Genomic DNA, 15,897 nt, shown 5'->3' with positions numbered 1-15,897 from the left:
TTCGGCCCTCACTCCGACAATGTCTCCCTGTAAGTTTCTGGTGCCCCCTGCACACAGCTGAATTGGCACTGGTGCTCAGAGTGAGCAGGTCCATCACCGCAAAAATCTGCTCGCGGACCCAGCCCCTTTAAGAGGAGTCTGCCGCTGCCCCAGCCTCCGTCTCACTCAGCCGCCTGATACTAGGCAGCCCGGCATCCTCACCCCATCTGACCTTCTGCCGTTACAGGGTGATTTCTTGGATTTCTCCGTAGTTGTATGGCTTGTTCATCCCAGGCTATTTTTCCTTTCTATTGCTCCTTGTTTCCGTCACAACTTTGATTTGATCACCAGAGGGATGAACAGAGCCTCTTTCATGTATGCCATTTTCCCCCCAGATAGATCTTTTTTAACAGTTCAAGCATAAGCAGTCCAAGTAGTAGTATAAATGATCTATTCTACATAAGAAATTATCCCAAAACTTAGTGGCTTAAAACAATAGACATTTATTGTCTCACATATTTTCTGTGGTCAGGAATTTAGAAGTGTGGCCTAACTACGTGATTCAGGGGCTTCGTGAGGTTGCAGTCATCTGAAGGCTTGACAGGAAGCTTGGTTGTTGGCAGGAGGTCTTAGTTCCTCATAATGTGAATCTGTTCTCACGACATGGCAGCTGGCTTCTGCCAAAGCAAGTGATCTAAGAGAAAATGAGGCAGAAGCCACAAAGCGTTTTATTACCTCATCTCAGAAGTTACACTCTGTTGGAGGTGTGAATATCAGGAGGTAAGAATTATTGCAGGCCATATTGCAGACTGGCTAACATAATCTGCTTTCTTGACCCTAATGATTTATATCTCTTCTACATGCAAAATACCCTTACCCTTACCAAAGGCCCTCAAAAGTTGCATCCCATCAGAGCATCAACTTTTTCTGGATTTCATCCAGAATTTCACTATTTTAGTCAAATTCAGATGCAAATGAGGCTTCTTGGGAGTAATTCCTTAAGTATTTTCATCAATGATAGTTCTGCTTTATCAAAACATCTTTGAATGAAAGACAAGTTATCTGTTCTCTACCGATCCAACATACCATGGTGGGACAGGCCTAGGATAACTGCTATAAACCTTTCTATTCAAAAACGGAGAAAACAGGAAGCACATAGAAGTTACTGGTCCATAGCAATTCTAAACTCAAGCAGGGCACACATTGATTCTGAAATTAAGCAGTTCCCCAACTTGGGAATACTTCTCTGTGGTTCTTGGTTCTGCCCCCTGAGTCATCCTTACTTTTTCATGAAAGGTAGCCTGTGTTTGTAGCTGAGTAGTTTTTTCAGTCTATTTCCTGTCTGTGCAAGTTTTGGAGTCTAAAGGCTTCTCTCTGTCCCTTTCTAATGTAGGTATTTGAGTTTGTGACACATGGTTTAGACAAAAAGATCATGCAGGGAAAAGCAAAATCTGTATTCAAGGAACTTCCAGGAGTTCAGTATGACAATGTACATGGAAAATTTATTGATCTTCTGGGATATAATGTAAGTCTAATAAAATTCCAAAGAACTGAAATCATATAGAATACACTCGGTAACCGCAATTGAATTATGCTAGTAACCAAAAACAAAAGAAAACTGGAGAATCCCAAAGTATTTGGAAATTTAACAGTATACTACAAAATAATTCATGAGTCAAAAAAATAAACTACAATAGAAGTTAGAAAATATTTGAATCAGATGATAATGAAAATACGATATGTCAAAACTTGTGGAAAGCAGCTAAAGCCAAGCTTAGGTGAAATTTGTAGCTTTAACTGTATATATTGGAAAGAAAAAATGGCTGAAAATCAATTATCTAAATATTTACCTCAAATAGTTAGGAAAAACATCCAGAAATCAAATCTAAATAAAGTAGAAGGAACAAAATAATAAAGTTAATAAAATGGAAAACAAGGATCAAAAGAACCAAAAGTTAATTCTCTGACAAGACTACTAAAATTGATTAACGTCTGGCAAGACTGATGAAAGCATAAAAGAGGAGACACAAGTATCACTTTAGAAATGAGTGCAGTCACTACAGATTCTGCATTCATCAAAAAGTTGAGAGGCTATTATGAATAATTATATCCCAACAAACTTGAAAATTCAGATTAAATGGGTGAATTCCTAAAAACAAACACACAAACAAAAAATCACAGCCTACTAAAATTGACACAAGAAGAAATAGGAAAACTGAGTAGTCCATTTCTATTAAAGAAATTAAAGTTTTCATTAAAAAAAAAAAAAATCTCCCCACAAAGAAAACTCCAGGTTCAGTTGCTTCCAGAGAACAGAAAAAGTGGTAATATTTCTCAACTTATTTTATGTGGTCAGCAACACTTAGATATAAAAACCTAACAAGGACATTACAAGGAAGGAAAATTACAGGCCAAAGAAAGATGCAAAAATTTTAAAAAAATAAAAATAATCAGTAAACCAAATCCAAAGTTCTATAAATAAGATACTACTATACAACCAATTGGTGTTTCTTCCAGGAATACAAGATTTGACATTTGACATTTGAAAATTAATCAATATAATTTACCACACTCACAGAGTAAAGTTCAGAAAAATCACAGGATCATCTCAAGAGATGTAGAAAAATCTTTTGATGAAAGTTACTACCCATTTATGATAAAATCCTTTTCAAACTAAGAAGAGAAGTTTTTCCCTTATCTGAAAAACTACATGAACAAAAACCCTATATCAAACATCATACTTACTGGTGAAATATAAAAATCTTTTCCCTTGAGAGGGGAATGAGAATAGGGTGCCCACGATCAGCACTTCTATTTAACATTGTGCTGGAGGTCCTCCCCAATGAAATAACAATAAAAAGTGTAGGATTAGAAAAAAGAAGTAAAACTGTCATTATTTGAGGGCAGGGGCTTGACCTGATTCCTCTGCCAGGGCCTGGTACTGCGTAGGTGTTTGGTAGCTAACTGCTGAGTGGACAGATGGAGCAATGAATGGACAAAGAGAATGTTAAGTACTAGGGCCCTAACGCAGGAACCTTTACTACATGAGCACTGACCATTACATGATCCACAGAAAAAAAATAAAACAACAGTGAAATTGCACACAATGAAAATTTTTGTGAATGGAAGAACCAGAGAAATATCCTTGGTAAAATGTAGATCAGCAAAGACCTGGCCTAGTCTCCATTTCTATTTTTCTCTAGGAGCTTTAGCAGAGAGGCCAGGATATTTGGCCCTCTGTTTGGCCCCTAAGGATGTTTTTGTCTTGTGTTTTTCAATACAGATTTTTAGATGAAATTATGTCATATTGATTACTTTTCACTGAGAAAATATTTCCTAGAACAAATGCCATTGGGTCAGTTCAATACCTTTGATTTTTCTACACAGCCTTTAAATCTATTTCCAATTTAATCCATTTTCATTTAAATTGAGCTATAATTATCTTCATCTGAAAAATAATTTTCTGTTTAAGTTTTATAATGATGATTTGTCAATTTAAAACATCCATATCACAGTTTAATAATTAAAGCTCTGCCATTGTCAGTTTTATGATCATTATTTCTATCTTCTATCAAGTTCACTTTTCCCGGAGAAATTTTACAGATTTACATTTTGTCTGGAAGATGTTTTATTTTTCCATCAGATTTTAGTCAATAAGTAATTTCATTGTGTGCAATTTAGCTGCTGTCGGTTTTATTTTTTCTGTTGATTATGTAGTAGGTATGAATCTTACTCCACAAACTTAGAGAAGTAAGAAATGACATATTACTTTATTAATTTAAATCAAATTAAAGCTAACTTAATTTCTGGTCATTATTTGGACTCCTTTTCTCTCAAAGGATCTGGGGTCTTATGTTTAGAAAAATATTTGGAAAGTCCCCTTTCATGCTTAGTGGATAGCAATTTACTTCTGTCTACCATATGCTATTCCTCCTTCACATCCAGAGAGCAGGTCACACACATTTCCAAGCCCCAAACCTTATAATGAATAAGTATCCAATTGAAGACATGGTGGAGAAATGATTTTCCCAATGTCATAGGTTCTAAGTGACTGAGCTGGGATATGAACCCAGATCTGTCTTCATCATGTCTATGCAGTTTGTGTGACACCATAGTTCTTCACCTAATTCAGAATATGAGCGATCTCAAGAGACAGGGCAAGAACTAAGAGTGCAGTAAGTGTTAAAAAGAGAAAAGGCACAGATTTGAAGACAATGGACATTAACACCAATTTTCCATAGCTGCTGTTAGAGATGACAAATTAAATAGAACTGATAAACGTTTCCCAAAATAGGCTCCTCTGAATCTGTTTGGAGGACTTGAAATATTTGCTGATGATTTGATTACTTGGGTTTCCAGCTAAATTGCTGTATTAATTTCCTAGGGCTGTCTTAACAACTTGCCACAAACTGGGTGGCTTCAAACAATAGAAATTTATTTTCTCACAGTTGTGGAGGCCAGAAGTCTGAAATCAAGGTATTGGCAAGGTGGTTCCTTCTACAGTTTCTGAGGGAGAATCCCTCCGTGCCTCTATCCTAGCTTCAGGAGGCTGCTGGCAATCCTTAGTGTTCCTTGGTTTGGGGTGCATGACTGATCTTTGCCTGTACCTTCACATGGCTTTCCCCTTGGTCTCTCTGTGTCTCAAATCTCCTCTCTCTTCCCTCATAAAAACAGCGCTCATTAGATGACTCTCATCCTGATATTCTTAAAGGCTGAGACCCTACTTCTAAGTAAGGTTACATTTACAGATATTGGCATTAGGATTTGGACATACGGGCATATGCCGGAGATTACAGTTCTAGACCACTACAATAAAGCAAGTCGTAACTTCTTGCTGGTGGAGGGTCTTGCCTTCAATTTGTAAAAAACCGAAACGTCTGTGAAGCACAATAAAGCGAAGTGCAATAAAATGAGGTATGCCTGTATTTTTTGGGGAGGCACAATTCAACTCACTATATTTGGTATGCCTTTTTTATTTTTAAGTTTATGCATTTGAGCAGCACAATTTATGTAAAGGATCCTCCCTAACGTAAACTTACCTCCCAGTTCTTTTCTGGCATTTGTTAGTAACAACTCTCGCTTTTGTCAGCTCTTCACAGCATGGAAAGTATCTGGTACCTTAATTAGCTCTCTTCTCTGCCCTGGGAGTTCTGCAAGGCCAGCCATTCTGTGGACAAGGAAAAAGGTGAAGGAGAGGAACGGACTTGACTGAGGATGCCCAATCCTGGCTGAGGTGGGATTTGAACTGAGGACGTCAAAACTCTTTCCTTATACTGCTGCTGCTGCATGGGAGCTTAGGTAGCTGTAATCAGTTCGTGCAGATTAATTTGTGATTTACTTTTGCTCTTAACTTTATTTAATGTACAATTTTCCCTTGTTTAAAATTTTTTCAGCTTTATTGGTTTTTTTCCTTATCATTTTGATTATTTATACAGTCTATATACTTGTCATGTTAATCGATTAATTAATTCGACCACCATTTTCTGAAGCCTTACCCTGTGAGAAGCTCTGGACTGAACTGAGCACTGGCCACAGAGAGGAACCAGATCACCTTGGTCCTTTTCCCTGAGGGTAGTAAATAGATAATAACTATGACAATGTTAGCAGGCTGTGGGAGATAAGTGGGCTCTTAACCTAAATGGGGGTCAGGAAAGGCTTCTTGATGCCTGACTTAGGTCTTAAATGATAGGCAGGATGCAATCTTATTCCTTTTATATTGGCTACTAGAATTAAATATTATGATGGGCATTTGATACCAATCTATTGAACGTTAGTAGTGTGTTATTAATTTTCTAGCATTCTGTCTAGCTGCCATAACACGTTTATATAACAGCTTTCATCACAAATGGTTCATTTGCCCAGTGTTTGGTCATTTACAAAACATTTTTACACTCTGTCTCATTTGCTGTCACAAAAACCTCTTCGAGAATGCTTTGTTTACATGCATATATTTTTCTTTTCATATCCTAGCTAAACTCAAAAATTAGATAACTTTGGAACTTAGGATCATTCAAATTGCACTAACAGAATTACACCAGGGTCTGGTTTCCGATCCTAACTTGGCCTTCCTCTCTCTGGGTCTCAATTTCCTTTACCATAAAATGGTCATGCGAAGGACATTTAGGCTGAAAGATTAAATGAGATAATGGATCTTAGACACCAGCACAGCACCTGGCTCATTAAAGATCAGTTCTCCTAACATGGTCTCTAAAGTCCATTTTCCTGCAATTCTAAAGCAATTCTTAAAGTAACACTCCAGCCCACAAATGTGCCAAGGCTCTTAAAGAGATGCTTTGAGAGAGAGCCAGCTCATTAACATAGGTGAGAAAAAAACCATCTCACAGTCATTAATCAGAGAGTAATAGGCAAAGGATAGTGTTCTGACACTGTCATTTTGACTCTGAGTTTGTTTTACTTGGGTTGCAGAAAAAAATTGGATGTGGTAGGAAATAATCAACATAAAATAAAACTGACAGTGGCTAAAATACACGTGGTAAAAATTTATCGTGGATGGAAAAGCAAACTGAATGATCCCTTCTTTGTTGGTAACCCTGAACATGGCAAAGTTGACCCCTGGGAAAATTCCCCTTGGTAGAAATAATCAACACAAAATAAAACTGACAATGGCTCAAATTGCTCCCAGGAAAAGATGAACTTGGTGGCAATAATGACTAGAAATTTCATAACGGCTGAAGCAATAATCATTAAAAATCAATAAGGATAACTGATGAATCAAATCTTTCTTGTAAAATTGATAGAGAAAAGCATATAGCTTGATGAAAATTCAATATAGAAAAAATCTAGAAAAGTTAGAAATTGTTTAACTGTGCTATATAGAAAATTTATCAAGGAACTAAATGGTTTTAGTGAAGTTAATTCCTTAAATACTTCAATAAATTCATTAATAATGGTATAATTCTGAGTAAAGAGTTTACATGCCAAGACATAGTAGGGATTTGGAGAAAGAATTCTCAAATTAGATGAAGGGTTTGGACTATAATTAGCATTTTACAATCTTCGAAAACACTTTCATATATGTTGTTTTATTGGATTTTCCTAATAATCTTTTCAGGTGACAGGGCAGGCATCATTTCTTCCATTTACAGATATAAACACTGAAGTCACCTAGCATGTCCATACAAAGTCTGATTCAGGATCTAATTTCCAGATTCCTAGTCCAGTAAGCTTCCTCATACCTATTCTCCTAACTCAGATAATTCTTTGTTGTTAGGACAGACCAGACCCTTTCTAATTTTGATTACCCAGCCCCCACTTTCTGGCAGTTGGAGAAAAAGGGAAAAGAAGGAGTGAAAGGTTTTAGAAGAGGGGATGGCCAATGAAACTCAGAGAGGGGAAGGGATATAGCCAACATGTCCTAAGAACTTTTCTTAACTATTCTCAGACTAAGAGAAGTAGTATATTTTTGGGGGGTGAGAGTGGGATTTTAAGGCTGGACAAATAGGACGAAAAAACGAGATATGCAGTTTGAGAAAAACAGTGCTTGATGTATTTGGAGAAAGTGAGTTCTAAGGGATAGGAGTGTAAGTAGACTTTGGTGGGGTAAGGCTGAAGGACTGGCTGCAGCAGGACTGTTAAGCAATAATCTTGGCAACCTGGGCTTTCTCCAGCAGGCCTGTAGTTCTCCAGTGGGCTAGCTAGTTCTCCAGTGGGCTAGCTAGCTTGAATGTTCTTGTGTTTCTTGCACAACACCGAGGAATAATGACATATGAAATCTAAAACACTGTCATTGAGTACAAGATTTATGCTAAATCAGAGATCATTTGATACCATATTCCATATTTTAGGAGAGCTGGACACAGAAGGGGAATTTTTTTTTTAGTGTAAAACTTATTCAGTCTATAGACAATACTTTAAGTAGAACTTTGTAGACCCTTCATAAAAATTATTTATTTACTTACTTATTTTTGTAGACCCTTATAATAACTGTTCCTCCCTGCCTACTTCCCCTCCCCAAAGTGATCTCTGGCCCACGGATTGGAAGCTACTGCTGTAAGAATTCAGATGTAAGGAAAATCAGTGTGCCTAAAATATGTTCTACGGAAGGTAGGACTTTGTCTCGAATTTCAAGAATGAATAGGAGATAAGGAGTGGAAATGGGTGTGGGAAGCCCAGAAGGAAACATTTGAGAAGACACCAATGAAAACAGAAAATTCTCCCTACTAAATTAACTTTTATGATATTTAAGTGACCGTTATTTAATAGTGGAACTGTTGAGCTCACAAGAAAAACCAGACAGGCCTACTCTTGGGTTATTACTGAGGGCAATAGGAAGCCAGGGAAAGCTTTTAGGCAGCAAAGAAAGGTTGTTGGAGTTGAAATTGTATTTTTGAAAATAGTCTTATAGTTTAAAAAATTATGTGCTTTTAAACAATTTAGGCAATGTGAAAATAAAAATTTTTTGAAATCTGATACCCTTTCCTCCAGATAATATTTTTAGACCCTTTTCCCTGAAATCTGTGATTATAGAATACTATCTCAAACTTCATGTAAGTTGGACAATTCTAAACATGCTGTTGTTATCAATATTTTTCCCTTGAGAATAAAATGTGAATAGCTTTTCATGTCAGTAAATAGATTTATATCTATTATTTTAAATGGCTACTTAGTACTGCATTGTTTGTATATATATTTTATTTAATCAGCCTCTATTGATGGACTTTTCTTCCTCTTATAATCAATAACCTCATATAACCTTGTGCATTCATCTTTTCCAAATTGATTATCTTTTTAAGGTAAACTCTTAAAAATAATGAAGCTGGGTCAAGTATTATGCCCATTTTACATTTGGATTCAAGTTGCCAAACCGTCCTCAGGTTTGCAGGGAGACAAGAAGGAATCTGAGACATTAGTTCTGGTGTGAGATGGTGGCAACGGGGATGGCGAAAAGAGTATAATCTCACAGGTGATCTAGCCTATCTAGGCCTCACCTCGGTGGGTTGGCATATTCGTTCCCTTTTTTCTTCTCCTTCACTTCTTTTTCGTAACATGGAGGCAGAACTGAGAACTGCATCTCCCAGCATTTCGCAGGGACCACGCTCCCTGGGAATTGTAGTTCCGGGTCTGAGAAAGGGCCGGAAGGAAGGCGGGAAGCTGTGGAGTATGCTGGGAAACGTAGTCCAGCGAACAGCGACGGCAGTGTGGGGGCACGAGGTTGGAGGTGCTGAGATCATTAACACCCAGGGAAGATGGGGCCAGGAGTGACCTAACTCCCTTCACATGTGGTCTTTGAAACTACAAAAGCTGCTCTCGGCGATTGGCTTCACGCCACTGTATGTGAGCCGGAGGGCCCGGTTCCTCCGCGTTGGGCGCGCGGCAGGCAGCGCAGGCCGCGCGCGGGCCGAAGCAGGGCACGCCGGGAGTTGTGGTCCTTGCACGCTAAGGCTGTGGGACGTGTCGCGGTGCTGCGCCGCTTCTTCCCCGCCCTTCTTATAGGTTCCCCCCCTTCCCTTTGCCTCCTCCTCTCTCGCCCGCAGCCGAGCGTCCCCTCCCCCCACCCGTCGGGCTTCTCGGCGGCTACTGCAGAGGATTCAGAGCCGAGTCGCTGAAGAGGAGGAGGCTCCTGGTTCCTGCGCGCCATCCGCCACCTTACTGGACACGGGCGAGGGAGCGAGAGCGTTGCTTCTTTAGCCTACAGAGAAGACAAGGGCATCGCCGCCTCAGCCACCGCCGCCGCGGTTTTCGTCTGCAGCGGCTCGCCGGTGAGCAGACTACCCCCCCTCCCGTCCGCTCCCCCTGAGCCTGGGCCGGTGGCATTGGGGAAGATGAGAGTGGGGGCTGCGGAGCGCGGGTTGGGGGAAGGGGGTTGAGGTCGCGATGGAACGGCGGGCTGGCTGGGGAGACTTGTCCAGGCGCGGGCTGGGGGGTGGGGTGAGGGTGGGACCCAAGCAGGTTGGGAGGGCGGCGACAGGGGAAGGGGACTTTTAATGGAGAATAACTGGACTTGGGACAAGAGCGTGGGTTCGGGGTGTCGGGAATTTGGGATGGTTTGGGGGCGAGCTAGATGATAAGATTGGAATGGGGTGGCTTTTAATGGAGGAGGGGACTGAATTAGGGTGGTGGATTTGGGGTTGGCTTGGAGCAGTTGACAGTTTGGGATTCGGGCCGGGGTAGGGGGATCATTTCAATAGAGAGTGTAATTGCAGGATTGGAAAGGACCGGGGGGAGGGGTGGCTGATAATTCAGGAGGGTGCAATTTGGGGTGGACCTAGGGCAGGCTAATAGAAGTGGTAGAAGCTGGGGGTGAGGGGCTTGGCATGGGTTGAGACCTGAGCTTGAAGAGTGGGCGTTTGCCATCTGGGGGTGGTGGAATTTGTGGAGACTTATGGAATAGCGTGGGTCGGGAGAGCAAAGGAGGTAGAATTTGGGGTTTTCCTGGGGAGTGCTTATGGAGGTTGGAATAGAAGCTGGTGGAGGTGGGACTTTCGTTAAGGAGAGTGTGATGGTGAGCTGGCTGGAGGGGGATAAATTAGAAATTAGGCCCAAAGTGAGTGGACGAAATTTGAGATTAGGCTGGGGTGGGGAGTGGGGTGGCACAGTGGGATAGGATTTTAGGATGATCTTAGAACCACTGGAAGGGGGCATAGGTGGCTCCCTGGGTGCAGGGTCGAGGCAGAGGGCACGACAGAAAACGCTGCTGAGCTGGATTCGCTGAAAGAATAGTGGCAGGTGGTGAGCGATGTTGGGGGATGGTGTCTTGAAGAAAATATCTCTTGGCGAAGGTGGCAGAGGGAGTTTTGGAGAAGTAATGTCTAAGATGAACTGGTAGGACTGGAGAGGTGGTTGCTGATGGTGAGGTATCAGAAGGGTCACCTAAGGAGTGGGAGACATGGAATTGTTGGTATGGATGAGGCCGAGAGGATGGAGAAGGGCAGCAAGCAGTGCTGGGAAGAGGTGGATTGGATGATTCTGGAGAGGAAGGATTTGGATGGCTTCCAAGAGACAGAAGAGGGTTAAGGGTTAGACTTAAATGGACAGCTTTGGAGGCCATGGTTGGAGGAGGGACCGTAATCATAGAAGACTTCGTAGGGGACAGAGAAGGTACGTTAAAGAATCTCCTAGAGGACATCTTAAGCCGTTAGTTTAATCTTTGTTTCATTTATATTATTATTTGGAAGTAAACATCCCAAAGGGTAAAGTTGTGAGGGGCTTCAGTTAGGTAGAATTGAGGAGGGGAGAGTGTCTTCGGTTATAGGCACACCTTGGAGATAGTGCGGGCTCCTGTCCAGACCACTGCAATAAGCGAGTATTGCAATAAAGTGAGTCATGATCTTATTGCTGGTGGAGGGTCTTGCCTTCAATTTGTAAAAACTGCAACATCTGTGAAGAGCAATAACATGAAGCTCAATAAAATGTGGTATGCCTGTGTTCATATAAAAAGAAAGTTGAGAGAAAAAAATCCCACTTCCAAACTAAAGGTGGAGAAGATAAAACTGGCATGTGACAGATAGCTTTCTATATGATGTCTCTGCCTTCTTTCTGCCCTCCCCCTGGTGCATTTAAAAATTAGTCCTGGAATTTAGAATTAAATATATTTGATGAGCTTGAGGTAGCTAAGGGAGCATTCCTTGCTTGAGAAGCGATGAATGAGACTGAAAAATATAAAGCTGAATTTATTTCCTAGTCAGGCAGGGTGGATGTCTGCAGAAAGAGCTTAGGCCTTTTTTTTCTCCTCTTCAAATTGATTGCTTGAAGACTCCATTTATTGGTGTCCTGGTTTGTAAGGCAATTAGGCCTATCATTGTATTGTAGGCTAATAATCCTGAGATGAATTTTGGCACCATCGCTTTATGTAAACAGAAGACAGGATATGTAGAAATGCCATAAATATTCATTGATGAGATGGTTTGGTATTGATGGAGTTTTTCATTTGATTCTCTTCTGACATTACTTGATAAGATTTAAAATAATTGGACTATATTTCTGTAGATTGCATTTTCTTCACAGGAATTCAGTTGGTCAGAATTCTGTCAGATGTGGATAAATAAAACATAGAATTATTTTTATTTTATTTTTTAGAGGATAGAATTAATGTGCACATATTAACTAAAGAAACACTATGTCCATATATTCATTATAAATTTTATTTAAAGCTAAATGATACTCTGTTCTCATGGCAGAATGGTGATGTGGGGAGGTATAAAAGAGGTGTGCATCGAGGAAACATCTTTAGGGAAACAATTTTCTGGACTTAATTGCAATAACTATGAAGTATTAAAATGAAGTAGTTGTTGATTAGAGCTCAGATGGAAAAAATAGGGAGGGATGTAAAAAGGATAAAATTGGCACCAATGGGATCAAAATAATTCTTTTTGTTTAAGCTTTGGAGTTCAGCTCACAAGCAAATCATTTTCTTTGGCTTTCACAGTAGAGCAAATAAAAATACTCAATATTTAGAATTTTTTTTTTTGTAGTTTCAAAATGGGCAAAATGATAGAAGTTTGGACTTGGAATTGAAAGTGTTTTTTTAATGAGGAAGCGTTCTGTATTACAATAAAAATCAGGTTTGAGCAATTACTTGTAATTAAATGAGAATTTAATCTAATTAATGCAAGCATTTTTTCTCAAAAGTTTACTCTGGGGTCCTGACATTGCTTTTGTAGATCCTCAGGCTTGATCTTGAGGTGCAAAATTTATATTAAAAGCAGATTTGGAAAGCTCAAAATGAAAAGTAATTGCCTGGGAGAGATGTCGTGGTGGATTTTTCCCCTCTCACAGCTGTGGTCACCTGTGCTGTAGAAATGTATGTAAAGTTTTAGCATCTATATCTCATTTGATTCTTCTGATATTCTGGTGAGAAGGGGAGAGCAGATGGAGGTATTGGTAGACAGGCATCTTGGTAGAATGAATAGCCTGTGAATTTAGGGGTTGAGAGTTCTAGGTTTAAATCCCCATACCAGCACTTGATAACTGAGTGATTTCAGGAAAGTCATTAAAAACCTTTCATACCTCGTGGTAATGGTTATACAACATTATGAATGTACATACTTCCACTGAATTATACTCTTAAATATGGTTAAAATGGTTTAAAAAGAAACACCTTTCATATTTCACAAAGCTGTCAAGGGGAACAAATCAGTTCATGTCTACAGATAACTTTATGTCCTGAAAACACTGCATATGTAAAATATTTGTTCAATATTTATTTACTTATTGCTTGCTAAGTGCCAGGGGAAATGAATATGAACAAAAAACAGTTGTCAATGAGCTCTCAGTGTCGTGAGAGAGACACAGAAGTGAGGCAAAAAGAGTATGGTGAAGAATCTGGGTTCTGAAGTCTATCCATTTACTACCTGTGTGACCTTGGGTACAATAGTCTCATCTGTAAAGTGGGTATAAGAATTAATCTCATAAAGTTATTCTGAGGATTAAACAATCGTGGAAAGCATTTAGCACAGTATATTACATAGTACACATTAAAAAGTATTAATTATTGCCATTATTATTAGTATTAGTTATTGCCATTATTATATAGGAAGAGACTAGAAAGTGAATAGCTTTGTGTCGTCTTACCATTGAGTTCTTAGTATTATTATTAAGGAGATGGTATTACTTTGTATTATCATCTCATAGTTTATCTGCATATTTGCATGTTTGTGCTGTGGTCTAGGAATTTTAAACTGTAAAGTACTAAACCTATATTAGTTGTTAGCTTCCTCATCTACAAAATAAGAAAAAACTGCTTTGAGAGGTTAAATGAGAGGTTAAGGTTTCAGTCAGTAGGTGGAAGAGACTGGTCATACCCCCAGATTCTGATTCCTCAACCCTGTTTATATCTTTTTTTTTAAATCGTAAAACAAGTCATGTATATATAAGTGCATATAACATAAATCTTCCACTTAAAAAATGATAAATTGTAGACCTGTGTTTTGCCACCAGCTTAATAAAAAGTATCTCTGGTACCTTTAAAGCCTCTTGTGATCCCTTGCCTGATTGAATCTCCCTCCCTCAGAAGTAAGCAGATTTCTGAATTTTGTGTGAACCATTCATTCCTTTGCTTTTCTTTATAGTTTTACCAAATAACTACATATCCTAAACAATATGTTTTTACCTTTGCAACTTTATATAAATGGAATTATAGTGTAAGTATTCTCATGTGACTTGCTTTATTCTTATTAGATATTCTTAATTTTTGACTTTAAAAGAGCTTTATTTCTTCCATTGTTAAAATAACATTCTCATGGTAGAAGTTGGAAATTACAAAAAAGTGAAAGGGAACAAAATTGTCTATAGTCCTATTACCCAGCAACACTTCTTATTTATATGTATGTATATATTATATGTATGTATATAAATATACATATAAATACATATTCTTCAGCATATATATGTATATACATACATATATGGAGTAGTCTAGATAACAAAAGGAAGCCAGTTTGCATTTATGGATGATCAGATTATCCAGATGGAAATCAATTATACTTGGAAGTAGGAATCGGAGGGAGTAGTAGCAGCATTTGTGAGCTGTGAAAGAACACCATCTTAGAGGTTTTTTTCTCTTTGGCAGGAGTTCTTTAGTTACTAGAGACTAATTTTTTGTTATAACAGCTTAGACCTTCATATCATGTTTTGGTAAGTCACTTAACTCTTTTGGTTGGAAGTTTTGTGCATCTTTCTTTTTGCAAGAAGATAGTCTGGTACATTGATCCTCACCTGATTGTGCTGGGGGGCCTGTTATATGATTTACAGAGAATACCATGAATAAGATACATAGTATACATATCAGAAGCTTGATAACCTAAACACCAAGAATATTTTGTCTAAGAGATTTGAAATCCAAATTCCTTAATTACCTTTTGGAGCTCTGGTTTATTTATCTGTAAAATTAGGCTCAGATGAGATAATAAATGTGAAAATACTTCTTAAACTTTGAAGGACTATATAAATGTTAGTTTTTTTCCCTCCTAGTTTACAAAACTAGAATCAGGGCATCCCACACAGAGGTAAAAAGCTTGTCATATTTGGTTTATTGCCTTGTGGTTCTGCCAGTGGAGGAGGGAATACATGAAAGTCAGTTCAAAGTTTCTCCCTTGAAACTTGAAGATTGTTGGATATAGTGGGACGTAGAAGGTGCTAGAGTATTTTGAATTTCTGGGACCTGGTTCCACATTATTGTCGTGCTAGCTCCAAATTTAAGGCTTTATTGAAGTGGAGAATGCAGTATACAAACAGTCATTTCCCTGTTGGTTTTCTGCTTGTAACTTATTACAGAGACAAAGTAGTAAAATGAAATGAGTTATTTGTGCATAAGTAGAAGAGAGATAATAACTTCATTGTTGGGTTGTTGTATGGATTAAATAAAGACAAAGAACCTGGGACACATTGACTGACACATATATAGTTTGTGCTTAATATGGTAGCTACAACTGTTATTATTTTTATTTTACTTATGAATTGTTTAGAGCTAATTTTTCCTTCGTGATGTTCTTTTATTATTCACCATTTTCTTGGGCCGTATCTCCCCTCACTCAAATTTACATTTAGATTATTAACTTATTTTAATGTTATCATAAGTAAAGCAAAACAAAGAACATAAATCCATAACCACAATGTCATCCAAGGCCAAGGAGTTAGTAGTCTTATGTATGACAGATATGTTTAAAACTTCTGTTCAACAAATATTTGTTGAGTGATTATTAGATGGCAGTAAGGGAGTACTGGGAGTATGGAATACAAAAATTAAAATTCCCTGCTCTTAGGGAACTTATAGTCAACCTAGTGGGGAGACAGACATGTCATACATAACCTTAGCATATTGTGATAAATGCTACAGCAGGACTGTGGACAAAGGGCATGGGGAGTATGGAGGTAGATATGTCCTGATCTGCATGGGTGAGCAGGAAAGAGAGAGATGCTTAGAAGAGTTAATGCTTGAACTGAGACCTGAAGGTATATGGA

General features: G+C 38.7%; 1 protein-coding gene and 1 long non-coding RNA gene across 7 annotated transcripts in view; one reads left to right on the top strand and one right to left on the bottom strand.

Annotated features, from left to right (window-relative positions):
• Positions 1–458: 458 nt before the first annotated feature.
• Positions 459–9,067, bottom strand: LOC107196763. Its single transcript, XR_001518198.2, has 3 exons — positions 8,928–9,067; positions 5,019–5,146; positions 459–673 (listed from the first exon to the last, which is right to left on the bottom strand). It is a non-coding gene; the product is annotated as an uncharacterized LOC107196763 (long non-coding RNA).
• Positions 9,068–9,127: 60 nt separating this feature from the next.
• FAM168A (family with sequence similarity 168 member A) overlaps positions 9,128–15,897 on the top strand; it is a 159,055-nt gene continuing 152,285 nt past the window's right edge. For 4 of the 6 annotated variants that reach the window (XM_025042780.1, XM_006926596.3, XM_015600349.2 and 1 more), the window contains exon 1: positions 9,360–9,698. The gene's annotated coding sequence lies outside the window, so the exon portion shown is untranslated. Of the gene's footprint in view, positions 9,270–9,359; positions 9,699–15,897 lie in introns of those variants that run through there. The other 2 variants (XM_015600347.2, XM_006926598.3) reach the window with 2 other exon arrangements.

Source organism: Pteropus alecto, unplaced genomic scaffold (genome assembly GCF_000325575.1).
Source record: "Pteropus alecto unplaced genomic scaffold, ASM32557v1 scaffold7, whole genome shotgun sequence".
Lineage (NCBI taxonomy): Eukaryota > Metazoa > Chordata > Mammalia > Chiroptera > Pteropodidae > Pteropus > Pteropus alecto.
Note: the sequence above shows the minus strand (reverse complement) of the source record. Positions and strands in the feature narration are given on the sequence as shown.